At 45.5% G+C, this 14,975-nt stretch overlaps 1 non-coding gene across 1 annotated transcript; it reads right to left on the minus strand.

Annotated features, from left to right (window-relative positions):
- Nucleotides 1-9,930: 9,930 nt before the first annotated feature.
- LOC117198406 (U6 spliceosomal RNA) lies at nucleotides 9,931-10,035 on the minus strand. The gene has a single exon (XR_004479563.1). It is a non-coding gene; the product is annotated as a U6 spliceosomal RNA (small nuclear RNA).
- Nucleotides 10,036-14,975: the final 4,940 nt, after the last annotated feature.

Raw genomic sequence — 14,975 nt, forward strand, 5'->3', positions numbered from 1 at the left:
GAGCAGGAGTCAACCTCAGGCTCCAGACTTCCTCACTGGGTCCCAAAGGACTCAGCGTCTTGGAGCCTGACTTCTGATGCATAAAACAGAGAGCAGCAGCAGCTCGAGTGACTCGTGCATGTGACATGGGCGTCTAGTAAGCGTGCAGATGTGGACAGAGTGTAATCTCTAAAATGAGGTGCATGCACCTGGGGTGCAGAGGGGAACAGATGCATGGGGGGTGAGGGGGAAGAAAAGATAAGAACTTCTTTTTCTATTTACTCTACCTCTTCCCTTTACATTTCTATTTTTACATATGGTTTTCATGGACATAGCACAGAAATACATAAATGTTTCTAATTTATGAAGAAACATCATCCTTGTACATTTCTACTTTGTGCATGGTTTTAATGCACGTTATATATAAATGCAGTGCTATGTGTATGTGACACATGAATAAACAGATTTGCATCTTGGAGAGGTACACGATTCTTAGGTGTACTGATAGGAATGTGCAATTAAAAAAAACTCTGGAGACCTGTGTAGACCATAACAATGTGTCCCCTAAGAGTTCTTTGTATCCACTGATCAGCCATGGGAGGGAGTGTGATTATAGCCAGATGCCATCGGGAGGTTGGAGGTTAATGGGAGAATGGCAGAGCCCCTGTGCCCACCTAGCCCTCTGGACAAGACCTTTGAGGTGGGAGCTCCAAGTATCCCCATGAGAGTCATTGTGAGATTCTGCCAATGAACGAGGACCTTCCAGGCAGTGGATGAGCCCCAATGGCACAGACATTGGCACAAACATCACTCTTCAGGTGGTCCGCTTTCATGATTAATAGTAACGTGGTTATAACCAGAACATGATTAATAATTCACAGCAGAAAAGCTGCAAGGAGTGGGCAAGTGGAAACCAGAATAGGAAAGGAAAAAGGGGTGGACACTGGCGGTGCCCCCGACAGCCTGGGCACCAGTGAAGCTCCCTTTGAGTCTCCCCAAAATGACCGGAGGCACTTGGATGGGGCGGGACGAAGAGAGCAGATAACTTTCTTGTTTGGGGAGATAAGCGGCCTGAGGCCTCTGTCATTTGGGCATCGGCGTGAATGTGGCCCCATTTCACAATCACGGACAGGTGGACAGATGAGTCCCTGTGGCCCATGAGTTCTGTATTTCTCCAAATCTTTGCTGTCTGGGGCCGGGGAGCTCAATGCCTGGAATCCGCATGATGAGGCAGTCCAGGGAGCCCCAGAGCAGACCATGAGGATGGAGGAAGTGGGTTTGCCTTCACTCTATAAGTGGTTTTTATCCAGGAAGGGAGAGCCTGATAAACAGAATACAAACCTGTGGGTCTGAGAGCAGGCAATGCTGTGTTGTGTCCAGAAAAAAAATGCCCAGACTTTGGTTTCATCCAGACTTGGTTGAAATTCCTAGCTGTGTGACATAGATAAGTCACTTAACGTCTCTGAGCCTGGTTTGTTTCATCTGTAAGACAGAAGTATTCTCTTCCTCAGGGCAAACAAGGGGAGGAGAGGTCTATGTATCCAATCCACCCTGACCTCCAACATCCCCACAACCTTCCTCTGGGGAATGACATTCTTTTTTTTTTTAATTAATTAATTTCTTTATTTTTGGCTGCATTGGGTCTTCGTTGCTGCGCATGGGCTTTCTCTAGCTGCGGTGAGCTGGGGTTACTCTTCGTTGCGGTGCACAGGCTTCTCATTGTGGTGGCTTCTCCTGTTGTGGAGCACGGGCTCTAGGCACGGGCTTCAGTAGTTGTGGCTCGCGGGCTCTAGAGCGCAGGTTCAGTAGTTGTGGCACGCGGGCTTAGTTGCTCCGTGGCATGTGGGATCTTCCAAGACCAGGGCTCAAACCTGTGTCCCCTGCATTGGCAGGTGGATTCCCAACCACTGCGCCACCAGGGAAGTCCCTGGGGAATGACATTCTGAGTACAGAGTCTTCAAAGCTCCAGGAAAACCCCTGAGTAGCATCACAAGCAGTAACCTCAATGCCATGATTTCTTCTCCCGCAAACTGTGTCCAGTGGGATGAAGCTGGGGAGGTGGGGAGCCGCTGCTACAAAGTCTCTTCTTTTAGCATGATCGCGTTTTGCACCAGCCAGGGACATCTGCCTGTCCTCCTGAGAGCCAGCTGGAGGTTCTGCTCCCATTTATCAGCTCTGAGCACACTGGCCCCTTCCTCTCTCCTCCTGCCCCACCTGCCACTCCCTCTGGCTTCCTTGCCACAACCAGGGTCTACTTTTCCTGAAAGACTTGGTTTCCTCTCCTCAGCTAGGCAACATGCCCAAGGTGGGAGGGTAGGGGTTAGAGAAGAACCCAGGACAGTGGAGCAATCGAGGGTCTCGCGCCCACTTTCCAGAGCATCTGCACAGAGACTCTGAATGTGCATGAGACACTTTCCTGGAGGGTGTCTCTCTTATAGGGGTCACGAGTCCTGGAACCCAGGAGTCCTTTTGCATTTCATAGAAAAGGAAAATGAGGTTGCATCCAATTCGGCGTGGATTAATTGAGCATCTACTTCATGCCAGACATCTTCTAGGCATTGAAGATGTACTATGTCTTAATGTGCTAAGGCTGTCACAGAAAAAATACCACAGACTGGGTGGTTGAAGCAACTGACATTCATTTCTCACAGTTCTGGAGGCTACAAGTCCAAGATCAAGGCATTGGCAGTTTGGTTTCCTCTGAGTTCTCCCTCCTTGGCTTGCAGACGGCCTCCTTCTTGTTGCTTCTTCACATAGTCACTCCCGTGCACAATCGTCCCTGGTGTCTCTTCCAGGACACCAGTCCTATTGGATTGGGGTCCACCCTAATAGCTTCATTTTAACTTAATCACCTCTTTAAAAACCTCATCTTCAAATACGGTCACATTCTGAGATGCTGGGGGTTAAAGCTTCAACATATGAATTTGCGGGGGATACAATTCAGCCCATAACACTGCCTAAGTAAGAAAAATTCCCTACTGTTTCTGGGAGCTCAAAGAGGTTATATGACCCCATAATCCAAGGTAGTTTTCAAATATCTTGTAGGCAGCCTATCTTGCTGTGTATAAAAGATAAAAGCTCTGGTGTCTCTGGTTGCAGAAGCAAGAGCAGTAACCACACAGCACCCCAGGACCTCCAGGGAGTTTTCAAACCCTGAGCAGGGCTAACTGTAAGATCTTGAAAAGTAATAACAGCTAGTGTTTATTAACCACTTACCATGGGCCAGATGCTCTTCTAAAAACATGAGCACATTAACTCTGGCAGCAACCCCCTGAGATAGGAACTATCATCCCATTTTACAGATGAGCTGACTCCGGAGCCAGGACTTGTGCTGAGCTGTCCCGTGAGCTCCTTGGAGCCTGTGAAGTACAAGGTTTAGTATTCTTGACTCCAGCGCCGTCAAATCTAATGATGGTGATGATAATGCAGAAATTCTTATCCCTCAGCTTCCTGCAGGGAATGGCTGCTTTCTCTTAACCCTTTTCTATTTCATTTTGCCTGTGCTACTGTACGTGCTCTTTGTGTAAGACATCTCTAATGTTTTGGGAAGGAAATGAGGCGTTCATTATGAAGGAATACCGCTTGCCTCTGCAGACCCCCTTTATTCAGCCATTTACAGGAAAGTGAGAAGGGAGAGAGACAGACAGAATAAGAGAATGTTTGCTAAAGACATGACCTAGGCACTCAATAAATATTAGAGCACGCTGTGGGGCTTTTCACGCTGTCAGTCCTGCCTGTGCTTCTGTCCCACCACATAGTATATGACATCAGGCAAACTACATAAATTTTATGAGCTTTGGATTCCTTGTCTGTAAAGCAGCAGATCCCACGGGGGGGGGGGGGGGCGCGGGGACTGCCCACATTAAACGAAACAATAATACCTTGCCCAGAACCTGGAACGTGGTAGGAACCCAGCAGGCATTGGTCCCCTTCTGTACCCTGAGTATTTGGATGGACCATCAACAGAGGGCGCTGCCTGGTCTAATGTGGTTTGTGCTGCCTCAGTCTAGTGGGTAGGAGCTGAGGACTTTGAAGGGTAGTCAGATTACCGTGCCTGTGGGCAGTGTGCTGGGGGCGGAACACGTCCCTCTGAAGGCACAATTAAGCATCATTTGCATTTCTTATAGAGAACAGATGCTCATTTCCATCAAGAAATGTTCCCATACGGCCTTGGCCTCGTTGCAATTTCCATCAAGGACTGGTCTTGAAATTTGCAATTAAAGGTGTCCCTTGGCCATGCCAGAAAAGGAACTGAGTTTCCATCTGGCCCAGAGGTTCTTTGTTTCGCTTCAGACATAAGGGAAGCCAGCCTTCTTAGGCCCAAAGACCCCACCAGCTCTCCCTAGAGTTCCCACGTGGGTAAAGGGATGGGGTCAGCACAGGCTCACGTCTGTACATATGTGGAATCTCCACGTGGGGGAGCCCCTGGGATCCTGCCCCATTGCCCACCCCTCACACCACCCCCCCCCCCGAGTTGGCTATAAAATGGAGAATTTGAAACCTAGATCATGAAACCTCTTCAAATTAAACATGCAAAGGGGACCCTCCTCTGTGAGCTGCCCAGATCCTCACTGATTCATGCAGCAACCTCAGGCCCAGCAGTTCAGGGTACTGAGGGGATTTCAAGCAGCCTCCACGCCCCCCGTGACCAGCCTTCACCTCTTGGCTGGCCCAGCTCTTCCTCAACTGGGCCTCCAATTCACTGTTCCTTTTCCCAGTCCGTCCTTGCCTCACTCCTTAAATCTGATGCATGCTTTTATCTTCCTGACCACGCCTGGCTTCCTCCCGGCCATGACTCCCCTCCCCGACCCAGTACTGCATCCCCCATCCGCAGGTAACTGCAACCCAGACTCCGCCCACTTCCCAGCATCCCCTAGTGCTTTCCTGCTTCCCGAGAACCGTTCCCCGCCTGTCTGCCATCCCAGCCAGCCAGCTAGCTCTGCTGCTCTGGTGAGAGAACTCAGCCTTGATGGTGCCATGTTTTCCCAGAAACGAACATAGGCGGGCGCCGTTTACCTCCTCGCCCCTCTGTCCTCCCAGTGCAATGCCTCCTGCTAACTCTTGTGCCCACAGGCTATCCTCTCCTTCGGCGACCACTCAGCCTGCCCTCCCGAGTAGCAATCCAGGTCTCCCTTGACCTTCCTCTTCCATCACGTGATTGTCTCTCATGTCCCGTTCCCTCAGGACTCGCGTGGACTCTGAATTCATTCAGTGGCAGTGTGAACTGGGTATACCTCTCATCCTGTCTGAACCTCAGGCTCCTTAAATATAAACTGGTGGGGCGGGGTTGAGGGCAGTACGGCCATATCATTGGCAGTTAGGATGATTCCATGAGATCAATAGAAAAGTCTCTTTCTCTTTTCCTGAGTGGCAGGAAATCTCTAGGATGGAGTGTGAGGCAGGAAGGGGTCATCTCTCCTTTACATCTTTATAACTGTCCCAGGAATCCCCAGCAGACGTTCTCTCAAGTCTTTTTGGCCCAAAATATGCCATATGCCTGTATCTACACACATCACCAACAAAGGGTTTGGAAACCCATGACTGACTTGGACCTATCAGGATTTTGCCCTTGGGCTGGGGCTCAGATGAACACCCCTTGAAACCCAAAGCTGAGTGAAGGAGAACAGATGCGTGTTCTGAATCCAAAGGGGAGGGGGCTGGGCGAGAAATGCATGTCGAGTGGGCAGCCAGCAGTATCAGCTACACCTGGCAAGCTTATCGTCCCCAAATACCGTATGGCCGCAGGGCTCTTTCCACCAGATTTTTTAGATCACACCTAAACACCCATCCGTGTGTCATAGGCAAAGTCTGGCAGGAAGTACCATAATGTAGCATCCCACCAGTGTTCGGATCTGTGCTTCTGATGTCAGTAGCATAAAGGATGAAAACAGCTCAGTCAGCTTTCCTGATGGTTGCATAACTTTGGAAGGGGCTTTGTGAAAGATGGTTTTAGGAGACCTATGAAAGAAGAGGCACACTTTCCTGCTGTAAGTCCATGGACCAGGACCCAGACAATGCACCCCCCAACCTCCTGAAGGACTCAACAGCTGCTTTCCTTGGCCAGATCCTCTCAGATGCCCTCCATGTAGGCCCCTCAGCAGAAAATCCCATTCACTGCCTTTTTTAAAAATTATTTATTTATTTATTTATTTATTTTTGGCTGCGTTGGGTCTTCGTTGCTGCGCACGGGCTTTCTCTAGTTGCGGCAAGAGGGGGATACTCTTTGTTGTGGTGCAAGGGCTTCTCACTGCAGTGGCTTCTCTTGTTGCGGAGCATGGGCTCTAGGGTGCACGGGCTCAGTAGTTGTGGCTCACAGGCTCTAGAGCGCAGGCTCAGTAGTTGTGGCACACGGGCTTAGCTGCTCCGCGGCATGTGGGATCCTCCCGGACCAGGGCTCGAACCCGTGTCTCCTGCATTGGCAGGCAGATTCTTAACCACTGTGCCACCAGGGAAGCCCCACTCACTGCCTTTTCAGCTGGGCAAAAGGGCCTGAAAGGATGATTCCAATCAGGTCAGTTGGTTTACCGCCATAAAATCAGGTGGTAAGCAGCTGTTACATGCAAAGGTCCACCAAACCTCTCTGTTCTTTGTGGTCAGTCTCCATCTAAATGAGGCTCTAAATGAGTCACCACAATGATACCTCAGGCCTTGTTATGTCAATTTGTGGGAAGCCATTAAGTCCCGGCAACAGGAAGAGAATCTCCTTTGGACCCAGTCCTTACAGGGGGAGCCTCAGCCCAGTTTTCCTGTGATCTGCAGGGCTGGGTCAAGGGCCTCTGGACTGGGGTGGGGGAAGTCACTTGGCGGAGGGGCAGGCCAGGGGTGGGAAACTTGTCCCTGCTGGCGACTCCTGGGACAGTTCTCCTTGGCCTTATAAAGAGACCTGAGGGAGAGATGGCCACTTCCTGCCTCAGAACTTTGTACCTGAGTATGATGCCTGGACCTGCTTCAGCCGCCCTGTGACCACATAGGAACTCCAGCCCAGGAATGGTTCAGACACATGGAGAGGTGCAAAGCCAAGAGACTCACAGAGAAACAGAACGGGAGCCTGGTGTCACCCTGGGTTTGTCCTGCCTATGACCCTCCTATTACGCTGGTTGAGTTGAGGTTGGGCGTGCAGGCATCTGCGTGATACACTATGTGTGCTTGGTCAAGTTGATTAATATGGCGCCCACTCCTACTAGGGCCCATAGGAAAAGATCTTATTACTTTATTTATAGTGGCAGCTAACAGAATTGTAACAATGGGGGTCTGTATTATTTTATGCATATTAAAAACTCTTTTGGTTGCATGTAACAGTCACCCAAATTGAGCAAGGTTTAAACACAAATGAGAATTTATTGTCAGAATATGGGCCTGTCTGACAACACCCAAAGCGTGGAGTGTGGTTTTTGATCTCGTGATCACATTGGAATCAAGGTTCCAGATGCCCTCAGGCCACCCACTCTGTACTGGGTTGAGTAGTGTCCCCAAAATCTCATGTCTACCTGGAACCTCAGAATATGATCTTATTTGGAAATAGGATCTTTGAGATGTGATTAATTAAAATTAAGGTGAGGTCACACTGGGTTAGGGTGAGCCTTAATCCAATAACTGGTGTCCTTATAAGACATGGAGAACAGACACAGAAAGAAGACGTTGTGAAGACGCACAGTGGAGAATCCTATGTGAAGACAGAGATTGAAATACTGGAGTGATGTGTCTACAAGCCAAGACACACCAAGGATTGCCAACAGAAGCTAGAAGAGAGGAAGGGAAGGATCCTCTTCTAGAAACTTTGGATGACGTATGGCCCTGTCAACATCTCAATTTTGGACTTCTAAACTCCAACTGTGAAAAAATAAATTTCAATTGTTTTAAGCTCCACAGTTTGTAGTAATTTGTTACAGCAGCCCTTGGAGACAAATATACCCTCTACTCTTCTTGCTTATGTTGGCTTCTCTTTTCCATCTGGCCACTACGGATCAACCCCTCTACCCCTTAATCCACCAAGCTGCCAATAGCTTGCAGATTGGACACTTGTCAATCAAGCCTCAAAAAAGAGAGTCAGGGGCTTCCCTGGTGGTCCAGTGGTTGAGACTTCACCTTCAATGCAGGGGGTGTGGGTTCAATCCCCCTTCCAGTGTGGGCGGGGGTGTAGATCGGGGAGCTAAGATCCCACATGCCTCAGACCCAAAAAACCAAAACATAAAACAGAAGCAATACTGTAACAAGTTCAATAAAGACTTTAAAAATGGTCCACATGAAAACAACGAGAGAGAGAGAGTGCATCAGTCCTTTCTGTCTCTTCAATGAAATTCTCTGGGAAAGAACTCAAACTGGCCCAGCTTAACTTTGGAGATAAATCTAGGCCAATCCACTGTGGCCACAGGGAAAGTGACATCGCACCAGGATGGCAGCTCCCAAAGTAGCCATGAGAAAGAGGGATAAAGGAGAATTTCTAGAGTATCAAGTGTCCACTGCAGATACCCTTAAATCATTATTCCAGAAATACTGGCTTCTCTGGACCATGTTCATCTGTCCTTTAGTATTTTCATGCATATCTGTCAATGAAAAATGGGGTAAAAATGTAGAAATAACACTGAATCTTAAAAAGCCAGATATCTAGGCTGACCAATGGAAAACTTTGGCAATGTGCAATGTCAAAGAGAAGATGGACCCCAGTGTTCCTGGAAGGAATAATGGCACATCTTATAAAGTAAATAATTTGATGGTCCTTACCCCATGCTGTCTGCCTGGAATGATGAATTGATGGCATTCCGCCCCGTGGAAAAGGGATCTCGAGAAGTGGCCAAATGAAACTGTGCTTGCTTCAATCTTTGTGTCTGCAGATTTTTCTCTTCTCTGTTGCAGTGTGGAAACTGGGGCAGTCACAAAAAGACAAATACTGTATGATGCCACTTACAGTAGGTAACCAGAGAGTTAAATTCACAGAGACAGAATGTAGAATGCTGGTTGCTGGGGGCTGGGAGGAAGGGAGAAATGGGCATTTATTGTTTAATGGATATAGAACTTCAGTTTTGCAAGATAAAAAGAGTTTTGAAGACAGTTTGCACAACAGTGTGAATGCACTAAACACTACTGAACTGTACACTTAAAAGTGATTAAAATGGAAAATTTCATGTCACGTGTATTTTACTACAATTTAAAATAATAAATAAGTCTCCACTGAGAGCATCATTCAATTCCTGCCCCAACTAGACTACTAAGGAATGGTTAAGAGCATATACTTTGAAATGAGATAGACCTGGGTTCACCTCTGAGTTTCCCATAAACCTGAGCATGGATGTGGGCAAGGTAGATGCTCAATCTTCAAAAATGTTTTTTAAACCAAAGTATACATTTTACCTTTCAAGTGACTAAATCATATTGAGCACCAGGTTCCCAACCTTTCTTTGAGCCTCCATCCACACATCTAGAGAGATCAGGATGTTTTAACAGCCAACTGATTCCCCAGCCTAAGCTGGAGTTGGTAACCTGTCCTGGCCAATGAATATTGGGGAGCGTGCACTTTCTCTGCTCTGCGTGTATGGTCGAGACAGCCTTGCAACTCTGGCTTCAGAAATGAAGAGCAACATAGCCCCACTGCCATTAAACTTGTCAAGTTTATCCTCCAAAAAGGTACTTTGTGTATCTAACACTGACACCTAACGAAGACCCTGGTTGGTCATTTGGATACATCTAGCCCAACTCTGCAATGCGATCAGTGATGTCCTCACCAGGCTATTGGGTTCACATCAGGGAAGAGTTGGAATTCATCCCTCGGGATGTTCAACAAGAAAGGGCCTCAGTCATCATTTAACCTTCCTCTTTGTTTTTAAAAGTGGGGAAGCTGACAACCAGAGACAGTTAAGGGACTTGTTTAATAGGAACCAAAGGTAGAAATGGGGATCAAACCCAGACCTTTGGAGACTAAGTACAGACAAATTTCCACCACAACAGGCTGCTTCACAAAAATATATGTGCCTCATGAGTTTCCAAGTCATCTGTGCTCAGGAACCTAGCCAATTTTCTCTGTACTTCTCCAGTTTTAATGTATGCACTGTCAAAGTGAGCATGTATAAAAATGTACGTTGTTAACTATGATAATGAAATCCTGGACTCCTCTGTACATTCCACTATAATAGCATATATCACAACATTTTATAATTATCTCTTTGTGGCCTGTCTCCCATTCCTCCCCCACCAGACTGTAAATTCCCTAACAACAAGGACTGTCTTGTTCCCCGTACCTAGCACAGAAGCTGATACAACTATGACCCTGGATAGACAGTAGTTAGATCGTTGATTGTGTAAATGAGGCGTGCATTGTCCATAATAACAAATGTTCATTTCATATCTTAGTCTTAGAAGAAGCAAGTTGTCTGAGAAAATGTATGGCATATGCAGGGGCCCAAGCAAATTGTCAGGAGTGTAAAAGAATTCTGCAGATGCCTTGTGGTTTTTTGTTTGGGGGGTTGTTTTATTGCTTTATAGTAAAATTCAAACCTCCTATGTATGTCGGTAACAGGATGGCTGAATCAAACATTTCAGCAGGTCCCAAATTTTAAGCATACAATCTGCTCTATTTTCAGAATTAACTCAGTTGTTCATTAATCCTTTATGTGTTGAGAACCCGGGTGGCCCAGCCAATGATACACCCATCTGGCAACCAAAAGCAATTTCAAAATAAGTCAAATCCTTCACTAGTGTTTCTCAGAAACCATAAAGTACAGCTTAATGTATGGTCCAGAGAAGCCCTTATTAGAAAATCCTCTCTTTTCCTAACCCTATCCCTCATATCCTACAAATGTTTCAGCATCACCCTCTACACATTTTTGGTGCACTTCTGGAACACAGTGGTGAAATAATACCACAACTGCATCTCCTTTCCATCCTCAAGCCAATAAGATGGTCCTAAATTAATTTAGAAGACGCAAACACTCAATAGAAAAGAGATTAAGAGGTGGGACACAAAGAGACAAGAGATTTCAGCAAAGTCCTGCAAGATGGTGAGCCCACTGAGACACCAGAGTAACTACTGGCTGAGCAGACGTCCCAACCAAGAGCAACCTAGACAGCATTACACTCTGAGAGGATCTCAGCCTGTCTTGCAGACACTTAGAGAGGCTCGGGATTCAGAAATGCTTGGTGCAAGTGAAATGTTAGGCTGAAATAGAATATTATCAAAGATGTACATAGAGAGCCAGTGGACTCACTGCCACTATCCCCTGACCACCCCGCCTATCACACACCCACGTGGAAACACAGACACCTGGAAGCAATACGTATTCCCTTCATGCAAACAATCAGACAACTTCTCCTTAAAGAAATGGAATGTTCCAGGGGGAAAAAACTCTGTGTTCTTGTATTTAAGGGCCCAGGATAATGGACAACAGCTCTCTTGATCATCTTCCTCGAGAAGCCTCACCTAGGAAATGCAAAAGGGTATAATCCTTATGAAGGGGAATTTAGCAACACCAAGCAAAATGACACATGCATTTGTTCTCTGACCAGCAAGTCCACTTCCATGAATCTATCCAAACAATATGAAGAAGACACATGCACAAGGATGTTCACTGCAACTGTATTGTAATAGCAAAAGACTGGACCCAAATATCCTCCATAGGAACAGGTTGAATAAACACTGGTACATCTAAACAATGGGGAGCTTTACAACCATAAAGAGAAATGAGGAAACTGCCTATAAACTGCTATGAGGGACTTCCCTGGTGGAGCAGTGGTTAAGAATCCACCTGCCAATGCAGGGGACATGGGTTTGTGCCCTGGTCCGGGAAGATGCCACATGCCGCAAAGCAACTAAGCACGTGTGCCACAACTACTGAGCCTGTGTGCCACAACTACTGAAGCCAGGTGCCTGCAGTCTGTGTTCCACAACAAGAGAAGCCACTGCAATGAGAAGCCTGCACACCACAACGAAGAGCAGCCCCCTGCTCGCTGCAACTAGAGAAAGCCCGCACGCAGCAACGAAGACCCAACACAGCCAAAAATAAATAAATGAATTAATTAGTTTAAAAAAAAACTGCTATGAGTTTATCTCCATGATACATTGCCAACAGGAGGAAAAAGCAAAGTACAGAAAAATGTTCAGAGTATGTTACCTTTTGTGTAAGAAGGGAGGAAATATGAATAATTTTCTTTTTCTGTGATATCTTTTTCTGGTTTTGGTGTCAGGGTGATGGGTGGCTTTGTAGAATGAATTTGGGAGTGTTTCTCCCTCTACAATTTTTTGGAAGAGTTTGAGAAGGATTGGTGTTAGCTTTTCTCTAAATGTTTGATAGAATTTGCCTGTGAAGCCATCTGGTCCTGGACTTTTGTTTGTTGGAAATTTTAAATTACAGTTTCAATTTCATTACTTGTGATAGGTCTGTTTATATTTTCTAATTCTTCCTGATTCAGTCTTAGACAATTGTACCTTTCCAATAATTTGTCCATTCCTTTGTGGTTGTCCATTTTATTGGTATATAGTTGTTTGTAGTAGTCTCTTATAATCGTTAGTATTTCTGTGGTGTCAGTTGTGATTTCTCCTTTTTCATTTCTAATTTTATTGATTTGCATCCTCTCCCTTCGTTTCTTGATAAGTATGACTAAAGATTGGAAGAATCAATATTGTGAGAATGACTATACTACCCAAAGCAATCTACAGATTCAGTGCAATCCCTATCAAACTACCAGTGGCATTTTTTACAGAACTAGAACAAAAAATCTTAAAATTTGTATGGAGACACAAATGACCCCAAATAGCCAAAGCCATCTTGAGAAAGAAAAACAGAGCTAGAGGAATCAGGCTCCCTGACTTCAGACTATACTACAAAGCTACAGTAATCAAGACAGTACAGTACTGGCACAAAAACAGAAATGTAGATCAATGGAATAGGATAGAAAGCCCAGAGATAAACCCACACACATATGGTCACCTTATCTTTGATAATAAATGAGTCAAGAATATACAATGGAGAAAAGACAGCCTCTTCAATAAGTGGTGCTGGGAAAACTGGACAGCTACATGTAAAAGAATGAAATTAGAACACTCCCTAACACCACACAAAAAATAAGCTCAAAGTGGATTAAAGACCTAAATGTAAGGCCAGACACCATAAAACTCTTAGAGGAAAACATAGGAAGAACACTCCATGACATAAATCACAGCAAGATCCTTTTTGACCCATCTCCTAGAGAAATGGAAATAAAAACAAAAATAAATAAATGGGACCTAAAACAAACAAAAAAACCCCCATTTCTTGTATTTTCTCAATCCGTGCCTCCATTCTATTTCCGAGACTCTGGATCATCTTTACTATCATTACTCTGAATTCTTTTTCAGGTAGATTGCCTATTTCCTTTTCATTTATTTGGTCTTGTAGGTTTTTACCTTGCTCCTTCATCTGCAACATATTTTGTTGCCATCTCATTTTTTTTTTTTTTTATGAGTGGGATTGTGTTCCTGTCTTACTGGTTGTTTGCCCTGAGACTTCCAACACTGGAGTTTGTAGGTTGTTGGGTAGAGATGGGTCTTTGTGCTGAGATGAGGACCTCCAGGAGACCTCACTCCGATGAATATTCCCTGGGGTCTGAGGTTCTCTGTTAGTCCAGTGGTTCGGACTTGGAGCTCCCACAGCAGGAGCTTTGGCCCGATCCTGGGCTCGTGAACCAAGATCCTGCAAGCGGTGTGGGGCGGCGGTTCACTTTGGGGGTCCTACCGTCTCCTTGGGCATCAGAGTCCTCCACCAGCCGCTGGCAGGCCCCTTGTTTTTGGGGAGATGCTAACTCCGCGTCTTCCCACACCACCATCTTCAGTCAACTACACTTTGATTTTTCAAAAATAAATAAAATAAAATGGAAAGTTGCCACCATCAAAAATAAATAAAATAAACAAATAATAAACACCTACACTAAACAGTACACTTAAATGTGAAGTATCAAATGCTTTTCCCATGAAGTCAGAAAGGAAACAAGGTTGCTATGAGAACCATTTCTACTTACAATGTACCTGGTTCCGAGGCAGTTCAATAAAGCATGAAAAGGAGATAAGAACTATAAGGATTGGACAGGAAGAAATAAAGCTGTTATCATTTACAGAGAATATGGTTGTGTACTTTGAAAATTCAAAAGAATCTACAGATGAATTATTAGAATTAATAAGTGAATTTATAAGGGACCATGGAGGAAAAAAGAGTCTGTTTAAAAATCAATTTTATTTCCACATGGGAGCAACAAACCAATAGAAAATGAAAAATTTAAAAAAATGTCATTTACAACAACACTAAAAAACACCAAAGGTTGCTTGGCTCTGGCGCCCATGGATGAGCAGCTCAAGGCTGATTACTTAAAAGCAAAAAAACAAAACAAAACAAAATTACTCAATGCCCAATGGGCTCTGGAGCTGTTAATTTCCATTTCTGTTTCATTTCATTCATGCTGTAAATTTCCCTCCAGCCTAGCCCAGGTCCTGTGTAAAGTAGTATCCCTCCCTGGGAGGTGTGATTGAAAAGGTGCTAAGACCTGTTCTGTAAACTGAAAGATAAATATGAGTGGTAGAATTAATGCCACCAGACCACTCTGAAGGCCTCCTGGGAAAAGCCAAAGATGCTCCCTGGGTGGGATTGGACACTGGAAGTGCACCTGGAGGCCAGAATCTGAAAGAAGAGGTGAGAAGCTTTACAAATTGAGTGGTGGAGCTTCTGACCCTCCTTTCCTTCCACTCAGACTTGGTATTGGGAGAATCTGCTCTACAGCTGTGTCAGTCAAAACGGAGAAGAGCTTTTCTCACCCACAGCAAAAGAAAACTATTTTTTTTTGAGGAATTTGGGTGAAGTTTTCCCTGGGGTTGGTTGCAAGCTATTTGAGTACCATCACCCACTTTCCCCCCCAAATCCCTTACCTCTCACCCTCCACTCGTTTTGCCAACAGCCCCATTTTGTTTGTTTGCCTAAGGTAAGTCTTCTAAGTTTGGTGTTGCCACCATTGGTCCCACATTTTTGTCACATTCTGCCAGG

The sequence above is a fragment of the Orcinus orca genome, chromosome 2, assembly GCF_937001465.1.
Source record: "Orcinus orca chromosome 2, mOrcOrc1.1, whole genome shotgun sequence".
In the NCBI taxonomy this organism is placed as follows: Eukaryota; Metazoa; Chordata; class Mammalia; order Artiodactyla; family Delphinidae; genus Orcinus; species Orcinus orca.